Consider the following 17,045-nt stretch of genomic DNA (forward strand, 5'->3'; position numbering starts at 1 on the left):
GTGAAACTTGGGCAAGTTCACTAAGAAGTGCAAGAGTGCCTGCCTACCTCAATCCATTGAGCACCTGGCATGGCTTTAAACGTACCTCTGACAGAAGCCAAGAAAGACATGCCAGCAACTATTCCTAGCAATAGGTTTGTTGGGTTGTTTTTTTGGTGTTTTTTCTTTGAAAAGGGGTGAAATTAATGTTAAAAGAAAAAAAAAAAAAAAAGAAAAGAAATAGAAGCCTAAGCATGCCCTCGGTGCTCAGCCACTCTGATGCTATGGAACAGTAATTTACTTGGCTCTTAGGAAAAAATTAGTACAATTTATTTATTGTGCCTAAAATCTAATGCCAGTACTGAAAGGTTCTGCAACTGAGTGTGGGTGAGTAACTACACGTGTGAAGTCAAAGGGCATTGTTGGAAGTGTAGCCCATGACAAGTTCAGCAACTTGTTTTCCTTCTGTTAAACTTTGCAGTCCTTGGATTTTAGCAGTACATGCAAAAGAATAAGGAGTGATGAATTTAAATCAAAATGCGTCAGCACAAAGCATTGCAGATTTGAAGTCTAATTGTGGTCAGCTTCAGTAACATTAATCATGTACGACTCAGACATCAGAACTAAGTGGCATCAATTTCCGCATTTATAAAAATACAATCTTACTCCCTATCCAAATCCTTAGAATCCATTCAAATTCCACCCAGCTAATAGTATTTTTTTTTTAAGTCACTCTGCAGATGTGCCCACAGAACCTTTGATCTGAAGAGAAGCAAATCTGGAATTAGAAATGAAAGAATTTACAGTAACAGAAGTAGAGGTAGACAGGCACTGAAACACCTGTGGTCTGGGGAGCAGTTAGCTGTTATCAGTGCAGCATCATTTCGAAGGAATCCAGTAAAAAAATTCAAGCAGGTTTAAGTTTTCCAACGCAGCTGAAGAATCCAGACATTTTAGGAATGGAAGCACGCGGTGGTCATGAGGCAGGGTGTACCAGCTGCTCCAGGCAGTAACTAGCTGCACCACTACCATTCCTACAGGGCGTTACAGCAGCAAAGTGTTCAGGAGCTGTGAGTTACAGCAGTCCAAGTGAGAGGAAATTAAGACAGTGGCAAGAATTTTCACAGTGCATTGATCAGCAGCTTTCCGTTGGCAATAGCACAGAGGTGACAGAGCTGAAGGGATTTATGGGCCTTGAAGATGGGGGAGGCAACCAGCACGGAGCTGTAACTTCAGATCCCTGACAGTCAGGCTGAGTATGATAGTGGGAGTTGGGAGAAAAGGAAGCAGGGGAGGATGAAGCTTGGGAGCCTTTCGTATTTCCTAGCTAAATACATTTTCAGTGTGCTAAATTGAAGATGCGTGTAATTAAGGAGTGTAGATTGGGAATATGGAAATACAGGACAAAGCATTTCCCACAGAACATTTGTAAAAGCCAACCACAGTCACGGTATGGATAGCTGCTGGCTGCTCTTCTCCAGTCAGTCATGCTTTCTGTAACCTACATACTTCACTCCAATTGCGGACTGTTTAGTCTGCAAACTTGTCAAAGGGGAAGAAAAGTTTCTTTTGCCACTGCCAACGGGGAAAAAGTTCCTTTTGCAACTACCAATAAAGAAATAAATGGTTAGAAGGCAGACATCCTCTGAAGAGGAGGGAAGGGGAGACCTAGAGAAATGTTGCAGCGAACAATAAAAAAGCTGATCAGTCAATGTGATGCTCAGACAGACCAGCACATGGGTGCAATAAATGGTGGGAACCAGTAGATGATATAGCATGTAAGATAAAGAAAGAAAAATCATCTGTTTCTTTATATGACCAGCTAAGAGACAGTGTTGGAAGTGCAGAAATGACTTTTTATTTGCCTATGGAAAGAAGCCCTGATCTCAGAGGAAAAAATAAAGGGAAGCACTGTGTGCTTCAATGGCATCAACCTCACTTCAATCCAAGGTGTGAAAGTCTGAATGAAGAAAAATTGCTGGCAATGTGCTCAAATAGATAGGAACAGAAACATCTTTTTTCATTATTTTGCTAAAGGAGAGATTTTACAGCTAATAGAAAGCAAATACTTAGCAGAACCTCAGCTGGTTCCCCTCCCTTCATTGTGACAATGACAACTCACCACACTAAGAAATCTGCCTCCACATTTTCAGGGCATGAAATGGTGTTGTCAATACATGAGCAACAGACAAGATTATAGAGAATTATACCTACTCCTAAAGTCCAGATTACTTTGAGCACTATTTGATTTTGAGATAAAAGTCACCATTTTAATTCTTCATCTCATTTCCACTGCTTTAACATTCTCAAACCTATACTTAACTGTTTCAACAGATTAACAAAGAAGGTTCCTGCCTTTGATTCAGATATCTTCACTTGCTTTCCTGCAGTATTATCTCCTGTTTAATATCAACTGAACATATTTTGAAAAGCAGAGCAGATATTTTAAGTTATGTGCAAAATGGGAGAAATGACTTCTGTATGCCAAACTACACCACAGAATGCAATCTGATCAACTGCGCAGACCAAAAATTCGGGGCACGCACTTTGCATCCCATGCCAAGAGAATTTCTAGGATTTAGTGTACAGCCTTAATGCTGTCTGTTTTTCAGTGCTGAATTTTACACGAGTGAATTTTATGGCTTTCAGATCAACAGAATAAAAGTAGACTACAAAGGGAAAGAGCAAGCACTTTGGCCAAATCAATCATAACAGTGGTCACCTCTGATAACAATTAAATGAGACTAAAAAATATGAAAACAGTTTCTCATGATTTAAGAATTGCTCTCATGCTACATATTTTGTCACATTTCCTCAATCCGACTCCAGCAAGTCAATACACAGCTTCCACAGCTCATAAAATGTGTCTGGTTTGGGCTCTCAACATCAGTGCTTAAGACAAGTTTTTATTTTGCATATAGAAAGTGTGTAAATGATTTTGTGAAAAGCAAATTAGTTGCTGGTAATCAGTTTTAAAGAAAATCATAATGTATAGAAAAACATACTTCAGTACTCCAGAATACTCATCCAAATGTAAGATGGATACAGACACAGGGAAACTAGCAGGAATGTGAAAGGAAGTAATTCAACAATACAGCTATGCTGCTGGTGAGTAGTATTAAGAATAGTGCTGTTCTACAGATATCCAGGGGTCACCAACCAGAATTCCTATATTCTTTCAATGAAAGAACAACAGATGCATTCACCGTGATGGAGCAATGTCCAATGTCTGCCCCTTGCCCAGCTAATACTGCAGTACAACCCAGAAACCACCAGGATGACAGACCACCAGTATTTTGTAAGCATCCACCACACTACAATTCCAAAGTGTGCTTTCAGTGAAATGAGGCTGTAGAAATAAAGGTTATTTACTAATAATTGTTCTTCTTTAGTAGTCCGTCAGATATAATCATACCTGTAGGATTAGCACATGAGCTGCCAGAAAAATCCTTCTGGAGGTCTGTAATCTTCCACCACAAACAGCATTCAGCACCTCTGGCCAGTTGGCTAATTGGATGTCTTTAATGCAGTGCTCTTACTTACAGGCCAATCTGGCCCGTAATTAGCAATCCTTACCTCTTAGCTACCTGAGGCAGTGGGGGTGCTAATGCCAACATTAAGCCCAAGAAGAGTTTTAACAAATACTTACATTTTTTTATAATCTGTTTCAACGTTTGACCACCGCTTCCCACCCTCTCCCCACCCTCCCCCCAGAATGGCAGGCTTAACATACAGATACAGGAATAAAACATCCTGTCTACTTGCTTAAGTTCTAAAGGCATAAGGCGTGAACCTTGACTTTAAGAAGAGGAACTGTCAGCCTGTCCTCAAACAACAACTTGTAGTGTGATCAGTTGTCAATACGTGGCTTCACAGCAGGCAGCAGTGCTGCTCATGCCTACTCACTACATGTTAGAGTGGTGGTTAGAAAATGTATTTTGGGATTATGAAGCATAGGGTCCAGCACCAAGGCCATCTGCTAAGAGGTCAAGCATCTACTTGGTCTGTCTGTTTGGTCTAGACAACCCTCCTCACTGTGCAAACACAGCCTGTATTTCTATCATCTATTTACATTGCCATATACGCTAGAAGAACAGAAGTGAAAAGACAGCATATTTCTGATGAAAGAAAACTAGTTGTCACTGCAAGTAGCAAATTTTACCTGGACTAAAACCTTATTTAATTGAAGAAGACTCCTACTTTTCAGTTAAAAAAGCAACTCAGCCCATTCATACTCAGATGCCATGATGCAGTTTTAGATTTTATAGCCTGCTAAACTATGCACAGTTCAGAGCATAAGTATAAATCCATTTTTTCATTAACTTTAGCAAGTTTAGAGCTCCAAGTTTAAGAACCACTGCCAAGCAACAGCAGAGCACAAGTTTCCCTCCTCGGTGCTAATTGAGCAAACCAAGGAGCTATGAATAATAGCTTTAATAATCTAGAATATGTCACCAAGAAATATTTTGTACAGACCATATTTTGATGATCCCATACTGGACCACATTTTAATTTCTGGGGGTGGGATTTATTTTAACATTACATTTAATAGGATGATTTAGAAAGAAGAACTAATTGAAAAGAACTATCTTCTTGTTTGAGATGTTTTTCCCATTACAGTTCCATCCTATTAATGATAATTTGTTAATTTTGTTGGTAACGTGTTATTACATTAATTAAAATTAAGAAGAATTCATTTTTTCTGCTGAAATCAATTAACATAATTACAGTACTTACAAAGCTGTCATGTGGTAGACTAGCTTATTGAGCCTAAATGAACAAAGTACTGATCCTGAATGCAGAGCAGGTGTGTGACCTTAAAGCAGAACACTGGTGATAAAATGATCTTTGGACTTTGCTGGTATCTGTAACAGAGAAATTGGAGGAGGATGCTACAGAGGAGTGAAAGAAGAACAGCAGATGTGGATAAGCAGCCCTTTCTGCTCCTTCCTTTGGGACACCAGGTCTGCTTTTAGGAGTTGGCCCAGTGGAAGCCAGTCATTAAAACTTCTTGTTGCAACATTAGATTTCAGCTCAGCCTGATTCAACTGACCCCAGGGCACAAGATGGGAGGGTGGCAGAAAGAGACTAAAAACTCTTCCAGCAATAGCACGGACTTAGAACAGGCTGATATGGCATGCTTACATATGTTTTCCAAAGCCTCAAACCAGTCTGAGCTGCTAATTCTTGCCTACAAACTACAGTGCTCAACAAATACTCCTGGCTAGGCTGATACAACTACTCATGGAGCCACCTCGTGAACAAGATCACTAAGAACAGATCTTAATTTCTCCACTAAAAGATATGTAAAATGAAATAAGGGTCCTTGGGATTTATTTGCATTTAGTCAGATTAGTTAAATAATTCTGTGCCTAGTTCCACTCTCACTTGGAAGGATCAATGAGTACAAATTTCTCAAATTGATTTTGCTGTCAGAGAAGAAGAATTTGTTATTGCACCTTTATAATAAATAAACACCAAGTGCAGGCAGCCTAAATCACCACTTACAAACTGCTGCATTTGTTAGCTAAATGTGATAGCTTAGCATAGAAGAAAGGGTAGCATGGCAGACACACAGGAGAAACCAAACTCAGTGTATCATTTCTGAACAACAACAACAAAATGAAAGCATTGTAGAAGGTCCTCTCAGGAAATGTAATGCTTCCATGAGCCCAGAGAGGGTCTCAGAAATGGTCTATTCAGTGCCAGCTGCCTCCCACACTTGCAACACAACTATGCTATGCACTGGATTGCGGGTTTGCTGAAGCAGGAAATCAATCATCTTCCCGTAAATCAGGAAGGAATTCTTTAAAAATAAAGTTGATCAGTGCTCTGCAAGCTCCCCTTTACGTTCCTCACAGCATCAGCTTTTGACCTGCGGTTCAAGGTTATGTATTTCTTGAACTAGTGGCAGGCTCCCTTCTATCCCATGCTTCTTAGAATCACTGAATGGTTTGTGTTGGCAGGGATCCCAAGGATCACCAAGTTCCAACACCCTTGCTACCTCAGTCAACGGGTAACAAGGCATTCAATTTACTTCTTATTCTCATCCATATATCCTTGAAAAACATGTATTCTGTTCCCATTCATTAAAAATTAGCTTTAGCAGTGACTGTAGCTGATGGAGCTTAACAATCTTCTGCGTCTTTTTTCTCGTTTTGTGCTCAGCAGTATGGAGAGGCTCTCCAGCACTTTGTGACAGGTTTTTCTGGACACATCAGCACAGGTAGCCAATATTTCTGTCACTCTAACTGCCTCTTTAAATGTCTGCCAAATTTTAACAAATATGCAAAGCCTTCCAAGCCCTCTCCGCTTGTGAACACCTGTTTATCTGCTTACATGCAAAATAACGCTGCTAGTAACCTCTGAGTCATCAGTGAGCACCTCAGCTTGTGCTCAGAAGCACAGCCTGCACTGCTTTCAGCACCTCCCTGCAATACCCATGCACTAACCATTAAAAACAACAGTCTCTCTCTCCCAACAAAAGCATCTATTTTGTGTAACTGCAGCTTTAAAAATTATAGCCAATTTGAATTTCTTCAAGTAAGAAGATGAGAGTTCTCTTAGTTTATTTCTGCTTTTATGGAAAATGGAAAACATGGCCAAACTCACAGCTTGAGTAATGTATTCATAGCGCTTTAAAAAAATATTTTCATATTCTGTTCATTGTAAACATAAAAATTAGCAAGGGATCTATATATATTCTAATCATTGGTGCAGAAATGAAGCCTTTAGCAAACTGTAGAGAAGTTTCCCCCCCTTCCATTTTTTTCCCCATTACTCCAATGTTCCGTGTCTGTCCCCAGCTGTTTTTCACACTATACAGCTCTCATGCAGTTTAGGGGCTTGACCAAAAAGCAGAAAAGTAAGCAATTCAGAAAAATCAAAAGGCAAGAAATAGGCAAAACCTTAACCTGAAGAGCATGACACCAAACAACATAGAGGATACTGTCTAACAAAAAAGAAGGCTTTTTAAAAATTTATTCTAAAATTAAAACCAATAAATGTGCATAATTAAACCAGTATATTCCTTAAGTCAGGTATGTTTTACAAACAATTCAGATGGCCCAGTTTTGAATACATGGAGGAAGCAGAGCCCCACCCAAAAGGTTAAAGGACATCACCTACAACCCATGATATTCAAGCAACAAGATGCAGAAGTACCACAAAGCCACTACTCTACACTTTGCACAAGCTAATCTGAAAGTAAAGCTCTTAAACACGCTCACTGTCTAAAACAGAGCTTACTTCCTGCTCCCAAACTACAAATCCTGATTAGTTTAATGAGAATTTTGCTCGAGTGGAAACTCTGCTCAAGGAGTAAAATTTACTTGATAGTCATCGTGCCAAACAACCTCACGTATGATGAACGAACATGATTGTGCATAACACACTCTTCCATAAGCCACAGATCTTTAGATGAGCACAGGAACATTAGGCTGGTTAACTATCCTGTCTCAGAATTACGGGGCCAGAAGTACTGGAGCCCCCTTCATACATCAGGTGCATGCTGGCCACAGGCTAGCTGGATGTCTGCATGAAATTCTGGGGTGCACCAGCCTTTCTTCTGCTATGGTCCCTCTCTGTTAATATGCAACTCCATTTATGTGACAGCCGCAATGCTACCTGCATACAAGCCAGGATATACCACTGGATGGTGCATTACTGCAAACAGATTTAATCTTTTCCATCTAAAAACCACAACAGAACACACCTTCATCAGATGGGACCCAGGAACTGAAAAGGTTTCCATAGCTGAAGTGATCCATTAGGCTGAAAAAGCTATTCAGCTGGGCCACATCCATTCCGCAGCTGAGAAAATCCAAATTACAGAATTTTCCAGCCTAGAACAGTACAGAGAGAGCTAGTAGGGTCAAATCAAGAATGGAAAGAGAATGACCAATGTCATAGCCAATAAACCTGCTGCAGAAGTGGATCCTGTCCCATTACTATTCACCAACAAGTTTTTCCTGCATAAAGGGAGAGTTTTTAAATAGCACAGCCAGTTGAGCCAAAACACACCACATAACAAAAAGATCATCATATGTGGGAGTAGTTCACAAACGCCTACAAACACAGAATGCAGCTCGGTTTTATGGCATGACATCTAAAGAAGGCACACTGTATACCAACGGCATATTTTAATGCACAGATCTGTAAAGCTCCAGGAAGGAAATGAAAAAGTCTGGGTATAACAGGGTATAACATGGCCACATCATTTATACAGATGGAAGCATCCCTTTTCATTTTCCTCACTCTGATCTTTGTTGGTCTCCTACAAAGAGCACAGTGGAGCCCTGCACAGTCCCTATACTTCCTGTGCAGCAGCAGAAGCCAGAATTGTTTTGAAATGGAAGATTATCAAAGCAAGATGGCTACATTTGATTGCTCAGCTCCAGACTTTTCTCAAGTCATTTGCTCTCTCTTAGGAAAAGGGAGATGCTCCATTCTGAAGACTGGAGCACATGTCCAACTGGGGCAAGCAGAATCTGTATATACGTATGTCTAGAGAGGACTGAGGCCTCACTGGATATTCAGACAGCATGTTGCTAATTCTAAGTCACTAAGTAGCACATCACATTTCTCTATTTTCTCACCACAGTTTTGCTCAGATTAATGGATGAGACCATTTGCAGCAAGGTATTTGGATTATAAGTAGACTGGATATTACTAAGCCAAAAGGATCCCTGTAGTTTCGTGACATCTACATGTTAAATTTGTAGCTCTTCAATTCACATTGCTGTTAACATTCCTACATTTTCTAGAGAATACAAAAAAGCATGTTATAATACAGAACAGGGAATTGCTGAATAAGAGATTTTGTTCTCAATTGCTCATGAACAGTATTGGTACCTTTCCACAGCTCTCATTCATCTCAGCTGTTTGCATTGGAACTTCTCACCATCTGGTCCCAAAACAGATTGTTTTTCCCAACCTCACAATGTCTTTTTTTATCCCCAGCACAGGTTTTTCATTCTTCCTATGGCCCCACAGAGGGTAGCAGCTGCTCCTCGCCAGCAACTACACAGCAGGCATGCAGCTACAGTCTTCTCCCTAACCTTGTAAAACAAGTGTCTTACAGAGACCTGGCCTCTGCTGAACGACACAAGCAGGAATCGCAGCAGCTAAGCTTTCACAACAGGACAATTATGCTTCAGCCACACAAGAGACACTGGAGAGCGTGCAGTGCAGAGACTGGGAGATCCAGGCTGCAGCTCCTTCCACTTTTGACCGCAGTTTTCCAGCTCACTTGTGAATACCCTTACGCATTTCATTCTTAAGATCTTCCAGTGCATGCAATTGGAGACTGCTTTTCTCATTTGTCCTGCCTCATTATAACCTCGCTTTTTTCCTGCTCCCTTCTTTCTTAAATGAAATTATAGCCTGTTGAAGGGGAATTATAAAGATTCAAAACTTCCTGGACAATGTCTAGCACCACATCTTTAGGAGTTAAAATGCAAAAAAAAAACACCTGTTGCTGGTAACTACTCACGTCATCTTCCCTCTGAAGGATTCAACATAAATTTGAGTTAAAGTTCTGGTCTTTCCTCTTCCCCAAACTTCTGAAGTGCCTTTTCTTGCACTGCTTGCAAACATCCAATCTTTCTCCAAACATGTTAAACCATTTCTGAAGATGTGCCATGTCAAGACGTTTTCTACTCAGGAAGAATTTTATTTTATCATTTTTGAAATTATGCCTTTTCTTTTTCATGAACTATGTTATGTTGTTTGACAACATTAAGAAAAATCTCCTAATATCTTCTGTAAACTACTCACACCAACCTTGCTTCATTGCAGATGATGTATAATCAGGCAGGTAAGTCAGGCACCTTGGACAAAGCAAGCACATAGATAGTTTTTCTCTCTAAAGGAGAAGATGAGTACTTTCAAATTGATGCTGAGACAACGGAAAGGGAGGAGACTTCAGCCACCTCTCTGCTGGCAGCACCAGTGTTGGAGAGGCTCCTGGACCTCAGAAGCTACTGTACTGTCCTTGTACTACAGCTAGAGGCTATGAGCAAATTGATCAAGAGAGCCCAGCCACTTCCAGTATTTATCTTCATGGGAGCTGGCATCAGCAGACACTGCAGTGGCCTATTTCCACAACTTCTGCTGTTTACATTCACTGCATCGTGATGTACAGAACTTGGTTAATTGGCAGATGTTTCCAATTTGGAAATACCACACTTACTGAAACACTAAAAGCATCCAGAGTGCAGATCCAAAGATGATTGGATACAATAATGGAGCGCAGGGCAGGACTGAAATCAACTGATGGAAAGGCCGAAGAACACGAATTGACAATAGGCAATAATGGAAAAAGCACATGGTGCCTAAAGCAAGCATGATACATGTGCATCTCAAATTTACTTCAGCTAAGAAATAGCTTGGGGAGGAGGTATGCACAGCTGGAGGAAATCCAATGTCCTAGCTCCAAAAACATAAAAAAAAATTGAAAGTCAGTCCCAAGGGAAAAAGCATTGAATATACACGTTTAGTACCAAAGCACAAAACTCTGCAGAAAAATGAAAACTAGGAATGAAAAGAGAGGAGAACAATCGTAACAGGCAGAAAGCAGTTAGTTGAATTGTGATCTTTCATATGAGGTGCTAAAAAAACATATCAGAAACCTATTGAAGGATGCTGAGTGTGAAGTGCTCTGGTGGGAAAGCACCTGCTCTAGCACAAAGCAAATGGAGCTTATCTTCTCCACCAGTTTCAGAAGTAGAGAAATCTGTGCATTTCATTGCGTTCTACAGATAAATTTTTGTGACAGGAAGCAAAAATGATCTCACCATGTTCTGTGTGCCACTAAGATTCATAATGCTGCCAAACAGTATGCTCAAAAAGATCAGTAAGCATGGAAGCATGAAATACCACACAATATTTCTCCACAGTTAGTCACACCACTGGAAGTGAAAAGGTTTGCCATACTGACTGTAACTCCAGTGACAGCATTAGTGCTCTGCAGGCACACAGACACTTATGAACCACCTGACAAGCCCAGAGCTTGTTGTGTGTTGTACATTATCACAGCCAGAACAGCTGCTGATGCAGTTCCAGCTAGAGCAGAAGAACCACCTCTCAACAGTGGACTGCATTCCAGTCTGCCTGACTGTTCTGATGGACTGAGTGTTCTTCTCACTGGAAATAATGGAGAGAATGCTCCATGGCCTCATCTTAAGAACAGCAGTGCAAACTGTGTCACCAGTGGTTCACACTCCTGTGTCATTACACGTTCACAGCACGCACACCATCCTGTACTTGGCCTGGAAAGCCATGGCTAAGTAGCCAAAATAATGCTTTTTGTTTTCAGAACAAAATCTAGAATGAGAAACTATTGAAAGCAGGAAAAAAAAAAGCTTTCTCAAAAATATTTTTTAATTTCTTATACAGTTTCCCAGAGAAACTTAAAAAATTATTCTATACAACTAGAACTGCAGACTGATCCTCCACTTAATTCTGTTTGTTTTCATCCTCTATAAAACTGTACTCCATTTCCATTAAATTCCATAGGCAAATTCTGTTGGCACTGCTTAAGAAGCTAGCAAAGTCAGGAACTGCTCAGTCATATCTTGCAGAACTTTAAAGAATAAATTGAGCCATTCAAAATGGCAAATTCAAGTCACATTTTGCTACTGTGTAAACTGAAACAACTAAAGACAAATGAAATTTTACATCAAGTCACTGACCTCAGCATCATGTGTTGCCTTGCATATCACGGCTTTTAGGGGAAGATGTGGAGCTTCACATCTGTAACAAATTCAAGGTCTAAAGAGCAAATTCAAGTTGGTATTTGTTTTATAAATATGTATCCAAAAGCCAGTACCTTTAAAAGCACAAAATACACAGGACAGGAAAGGATGGATATGCCGAGACCTAAGATAGGACAAGGAAACTGGTAAAAATTATCCAAAGGGAAAAAAGGACTTGTGCATGAGCACTCTTTCTGAGAAGAAATGTTTCCTAATATCCAACCTGAACCTCCCCTGGCACAACTTGAGGCCATCACCTCTCATCCTAATGCTGCCATCTGGTTGCAGGGGCTGATCCCCCTCTCACTACAACCTTCTTTCAGGGAGTTGTAGGGAGTGATAAGGTCTCCCTTCTGCCTCATCTTCTCCAGACTGAGCAGCCTCTGTTCCCTCAGCTATTCCCCGAAGGACTGTGCTCCAGACCCCTCACAGCTCCATGCCATTCTCTCTGGTCACACTCGAGGGTCTCAATGTCCTTCTTGTGATGCAGGGCCCAACACTGAGCACAGCACTCGAGGTGCAGCTGAGCTCCCAGTTCCTACAGCTCAAGGAGATTTGCTTATTGCCAAGCAAGCCCCAAAGCAATCCTTAGCAAGCCAAAGGTGTGCAGTACCTTGAAGCACTCCTCACAGAGCTGGACACAACCCACTGCCCGAGGCCCAGCTGGCCACACGTGGGGAGCTGGGCCCAAACTGCCGCACTGGTTCCTCTGGCTGCAGCAGCTGCCAGGAAGGTGGAGTTGTTCCCTCTGGGGAGAATGGAAAGGACCCAGGAGGCCCAGGGCAGACTCTGAAGTACCAAAAATGGAGAGGCACTTCCTGGTTTTGCTTTAGAAAAGAACTTATTTTTGTTGTTGTTTTTTTTTATTATTCTTTCAAACTGTTTGTCTAGTTTTAAAACAAAAGTCCTAACAGAGCAGCTGGAAGGACCTTCATGCTGAATGTCATCCCTTCTTCCCATCCAAGCCAAGGTCTTCTGCTTCTCCAATGGAAAGATGCCTCTGTACCTTCTCTGGCACTGCCTGGAAGCCACAGGGAGCTTGGGGCTGTCTATTGAACTCCTGCTCCTGGCACAACTGCTTGGAGGACACCAGTCCGAGTCCTGCCCTCTTCTTCAGGGCTCACCAGGAGGCTGCAGAGAACTTCTGACTGTCCACTGGACTCCTCCTGTTGTCCCTGCAGATGGTAGATGGTAGAAGAGCAAGTGCTGGGTTCTGCACCTGGAATGGGGCAGCCCTGGCTGTATGTACAGACTGGAGGGGAAAGGGTCTGGACAGCAGCCCTGCAAAAAGGAATCTGGGTGTTCTGGTTGATGGCAACTTGAACCTGAGCCAGCAGCGTGCCTTGGCAGCCAGAAGGGCCAACCATACCCTGGGGTGCATCAGACCCAGCACTGCTGGCTGAGTGCCACTTTGCTCTGTGCTGTGCACCCTCACCTCCAGTATCTCCAGCACCTCCAAACCTGGGTGCAGGTCTGGGTGTGACATAACAAGGAATAAAGCTATTAGAGAGTCCAAAGGAGGGCTGCAGAGATGGGGAAGGGTCTGAGGGCACAGTGTGTGAGGAGCAGCTGAAGTCCCTTGGTTTGCTCAGCCCTGGGCAGAGGAATTGAGGGGAGCCCTTACAGCAGCTGCAGCTCCTCACAGGGAGTGGAGGGCAGCAGTGAGCTCTGCTGTCTGGGAACAGCAAAAGAGCCTGAGGAAACATCATGGGACTGCAATGGGGCAGGCACAAGTTGAGATTAGGGAATAGGTCTGCACCAGAGGGAGGTGGGCATGGAGCAGACTGCCCAGGGCAGTGAGCACAGACACAAGCTGTCACAGCTCAGGGAGCACTTGGGTTTGGTTAGTACTTTGTGGAGCAAGGGGTTGGACTCAGTGATCCTTGCAGGTCCCTTCCAACTTGGGATATTCTGTGATTCTGTGACTTTAAAGCCACAAGACAGAATAGGTAAGATTAATGTAATTTTTGTTTTTTCCCCACGAATTCTAAGAAAGAAGACAGAAGTTTAAAAAAATCTGCTATTACATTGATATAAAATTATATTACTACAGAGACAAAAAAAGACAAAACAACACAGTAGCTTACATGCCAAACATGAGAAATATGACAATACTACTGTGAATTTCTACAGCCTAATGAATTCAGGATTTTAACACCATCACCACTTTAGCAAGCAAAGGCATTTGCAGTATGTGTTTCCCAGCATAGGCAGAATTCTCTGTTATAGCATAAAATCCCAAGAACTGACCATGACTGCAAATTTTGAAATCATCCCCACTGCCACCACAGGTAGGCTGCAGACAGAAGAAAAGCCCTCAGTGTAATCCAGCATACAGAAAAATTCTCAAACTATAGTTTTCAAAAGCAGCCTTGTCATTTATTTTGAAATGAATGAAAGAAAAACAAGCTTGCTTCAAATTCTGTATTAAGCTCTGCAATAGTATGCTCCACCACTTTTAATAACCCTTCCTCTTACAGAATTCAACTGCTTTTTAATTTGCTAGCAATAGCTTGGGGAATTTTGGAAGAGCAGTCGTTAACTTTATAGTGTTATGACCACCGGTATTCAAAGAGAAAGAAATGCACAATCTCTGCCTTTAACAAGGCTCATTTGACACTCAGTATAGAAAGTGACACTCAGTATAGAAAGCATTCCATAGCAAAGGTATCAGTGATATGTGTGAACAAAGCCATGTTGGCATGTATTCACCTGATACCTGTGTCGGAACCAATAATGTCAGGTATTTCTCCCAAAGGTGAAGAAAATAAATGAGTATTAGGTATTGACATCATTATGCAGAAATAAGAAAGACCTGTAGTAAGTTTTGGGCCATTTGCAAGGCAGTTCTGGGGTGAAACAGCATTTTGCTGCAACACTTCAAAGTATGAGTAGCACTACATCCTCTCCACTGCATAGAAGAAAGGCTTACCACTTAATCTCTGTACAAAGCACCAGCAGCTGTCTCACATTAATATTCTTGAAGGCATAAACACAGCTACAAAGTAGACATAAAGTTACAAATGTTGAATTGATTTTGAGCTAGTATATAGTTGATAGAAGTCCTTTCTTCTAAGTGAACATCAGAACGCCTTAAATCTACACTACTGGTCTTGGTCCATATTTTCTTTGGCAGAGTATTACCTAATCAAATCTATTTTTCCCCTTTTGTCGGAATTTAATCACTCAGTAAAGTATCTACTATTATACTGTTTGTTGGGCTAACCTGTCCACAATTACACACTACTTTTATCAAACTTTAAAGGTCACACAGCATTTTGTGTGCAACCAGACATGTCATGTGAACAGCTGTTTCTGGAATCCTTTCATGTAAACAAGCATAATGAGACTTCACAAATTTTGTGGGAAACCCACAAGCATTTCCTTAACGTAGGCTTGGTTCCCACAAAAGCCCCAAACCATCCACGCTGACGAAATCCTCCCTCTCCCCGTTAGGAGAAATTCCTCCAGTGTGTATCAGTGCCAGCCGTGAGGGAACACACTTAGTACAGAGGTGATGCTGTGTGCACTTTCTGCTCAGCTACCTACAAGAGTGGCCTTTTTCATGGTGGTTTTGCTAACAAATAAAGAGCCAACAGCTGGCTTGTGACACTCAGCCTCATTCCTAAAAGCGAAGAGGGATCAACAAGTAAAAATATTCATGTCTTTGTAGTGTGTTACTTATATCTACAATCCAGACTTGCAGTATAACAACAAACTTAAATTCTTTTTTGTTTTTCCAACTGTGTCATGTTACTATTTTAAATGCTTTTGAGAAGGGTCTCCTTTGGAGCACAGCATGTTAAACTCCCTGTTTCTTCGACTCCTCTACCTATGTCCTATCTGTAATACAGCCCTCCTTATTCCCAAGGGATTCAAATAAGAAGAAACAGGGAGCTCTTATTATGTAAGTTTGACAAGAACTGCTTCCAAGCAGCAACTGCCAAGAAGCACAATTTCTGTCATCTGGGAACGCTGCTGCCATAAACACCTCACAGGGTTACTGGGTTTGGGCCGAGATGGTTTCAGAGCTCTTTTCAGAGAATCCCTGCTTCCTATCCACAGAGCCACTGGGGAAAATTAAATGTAATGGCTTATGCACCACTAACATACCTCCTTGCAGTATTTCCTACTTAACCACAACATTAATATGGTTCATGCTTGCATACCAGAAAGCCAGATGAACCCTAGCAATGGTAAGATGGTATTGGTGGATAAAGGAAAGCTGTTAAAAAAAACATATTTCTAGGATACCCATATCAATTGTGACCTCCCCACACAATATTAGGCTACCAGTTCTGCTATGCGCTTGAATTGAATCACTCCTCTCAAATACTTAAAAGGGCAGAGCTACTCAAAGGCTGCCATTCCCGTCACAGCCGGACTTAATCACAAAGCTTTTACACCACTTGAACTGTAACTGAGCAGTGAGTGGAACACAGCATGCCTGCCAGTCCCACAAAGGCTCCAAATGGATCCAAGCACAGCAAGTCAGCTGCTCAGTAGCCACACTCAAGGAAACTTCCATTAAATAATGGGTCAAAGTGAAGGTTCCCATTCTTACCTTCAGATCTTTTCACTGGAGTGAGGTTCAGCTACTAGATAAACTTTTCTAAAAGACAGAACCATCAGTAGCATGGTTCTGTTACTGATGTGATGCCTTAAATGCCATTTTCCCATGATAGGCACAAAGATAAAAGCCTTTCCAGAAGAGATGAGGACAACAAACTTGTTTTATCAAAAAACAGAAAGCAAAACCTATTTTCTTAAACTACTCTGCTAACAATAGCTGAAATTAAACCTCCCCTACACCGCACTTTAAATAAAAATATGGTCAGTGCTATCAAAAGGAGAGCAAAGCTATTCACATTCCCTTATTTCACTACACGGGAGTGCATCTTTATAACATGGTGATTTCCACAAGCCAGGTATACATGTAACTAGTAAGCTTAAACCTCAGAAGGATGTGTTACAATGGTAGCATTTTTTAATGTGCTTGCTATTCAACAGACTTAAGAAAAGTTGTTTTTTTTTAATACCAACAAGTAAAAACAGTGCACTGACAAGTTTCACAAATTAGACTTAATGTGCTCCTTCTCCAGTTATTACAGCGTTGTGTCTCATTTTATACTTTAATAGTGCTTTTGTCTATCTCATGCAGCAGTGCTAGTCCAAGGCCTGAATAAGGAAGTTGTACCACAGCTGTCAAGTTCCACTAAGCAGGTCAGCTACATTGGCCCTGGAGATGGCCAGCACTGTCTGCTTTTGTCCCAGAAGACAATGCACACACAACTCCTTCCTCACTGTAAC

The 17,045-nt window shown here is 41.4% G+C and overlaps 1 protein-coding gene across 1 annotated transcript in view; it reads right to left on the reverse strand.

Moving 5' to 3' along the window:
- DCHS2 (dachsous cadherin-related 2) overlaps window positions 1-17,045 on the reverse strand; it is a 95,703-nt gene that overhangs the window by 65,476 nt on the left and 13,182 nt on the right.

The sequence above is a fragment of the Phasianus colchicus genome, chromosome 4, assembly GCF_987193195.1.
Source record: "Phasianus colchicus chromosome 4, bPhaCol1.hap1.1, whole genome shotgun sequence".
NCBI classification, from domain to species: Eukaryota; Metazoa; Chordata; class Aves; order Galliformes; family Phasianidae; genus Phasianus; species Phasianus colchicus.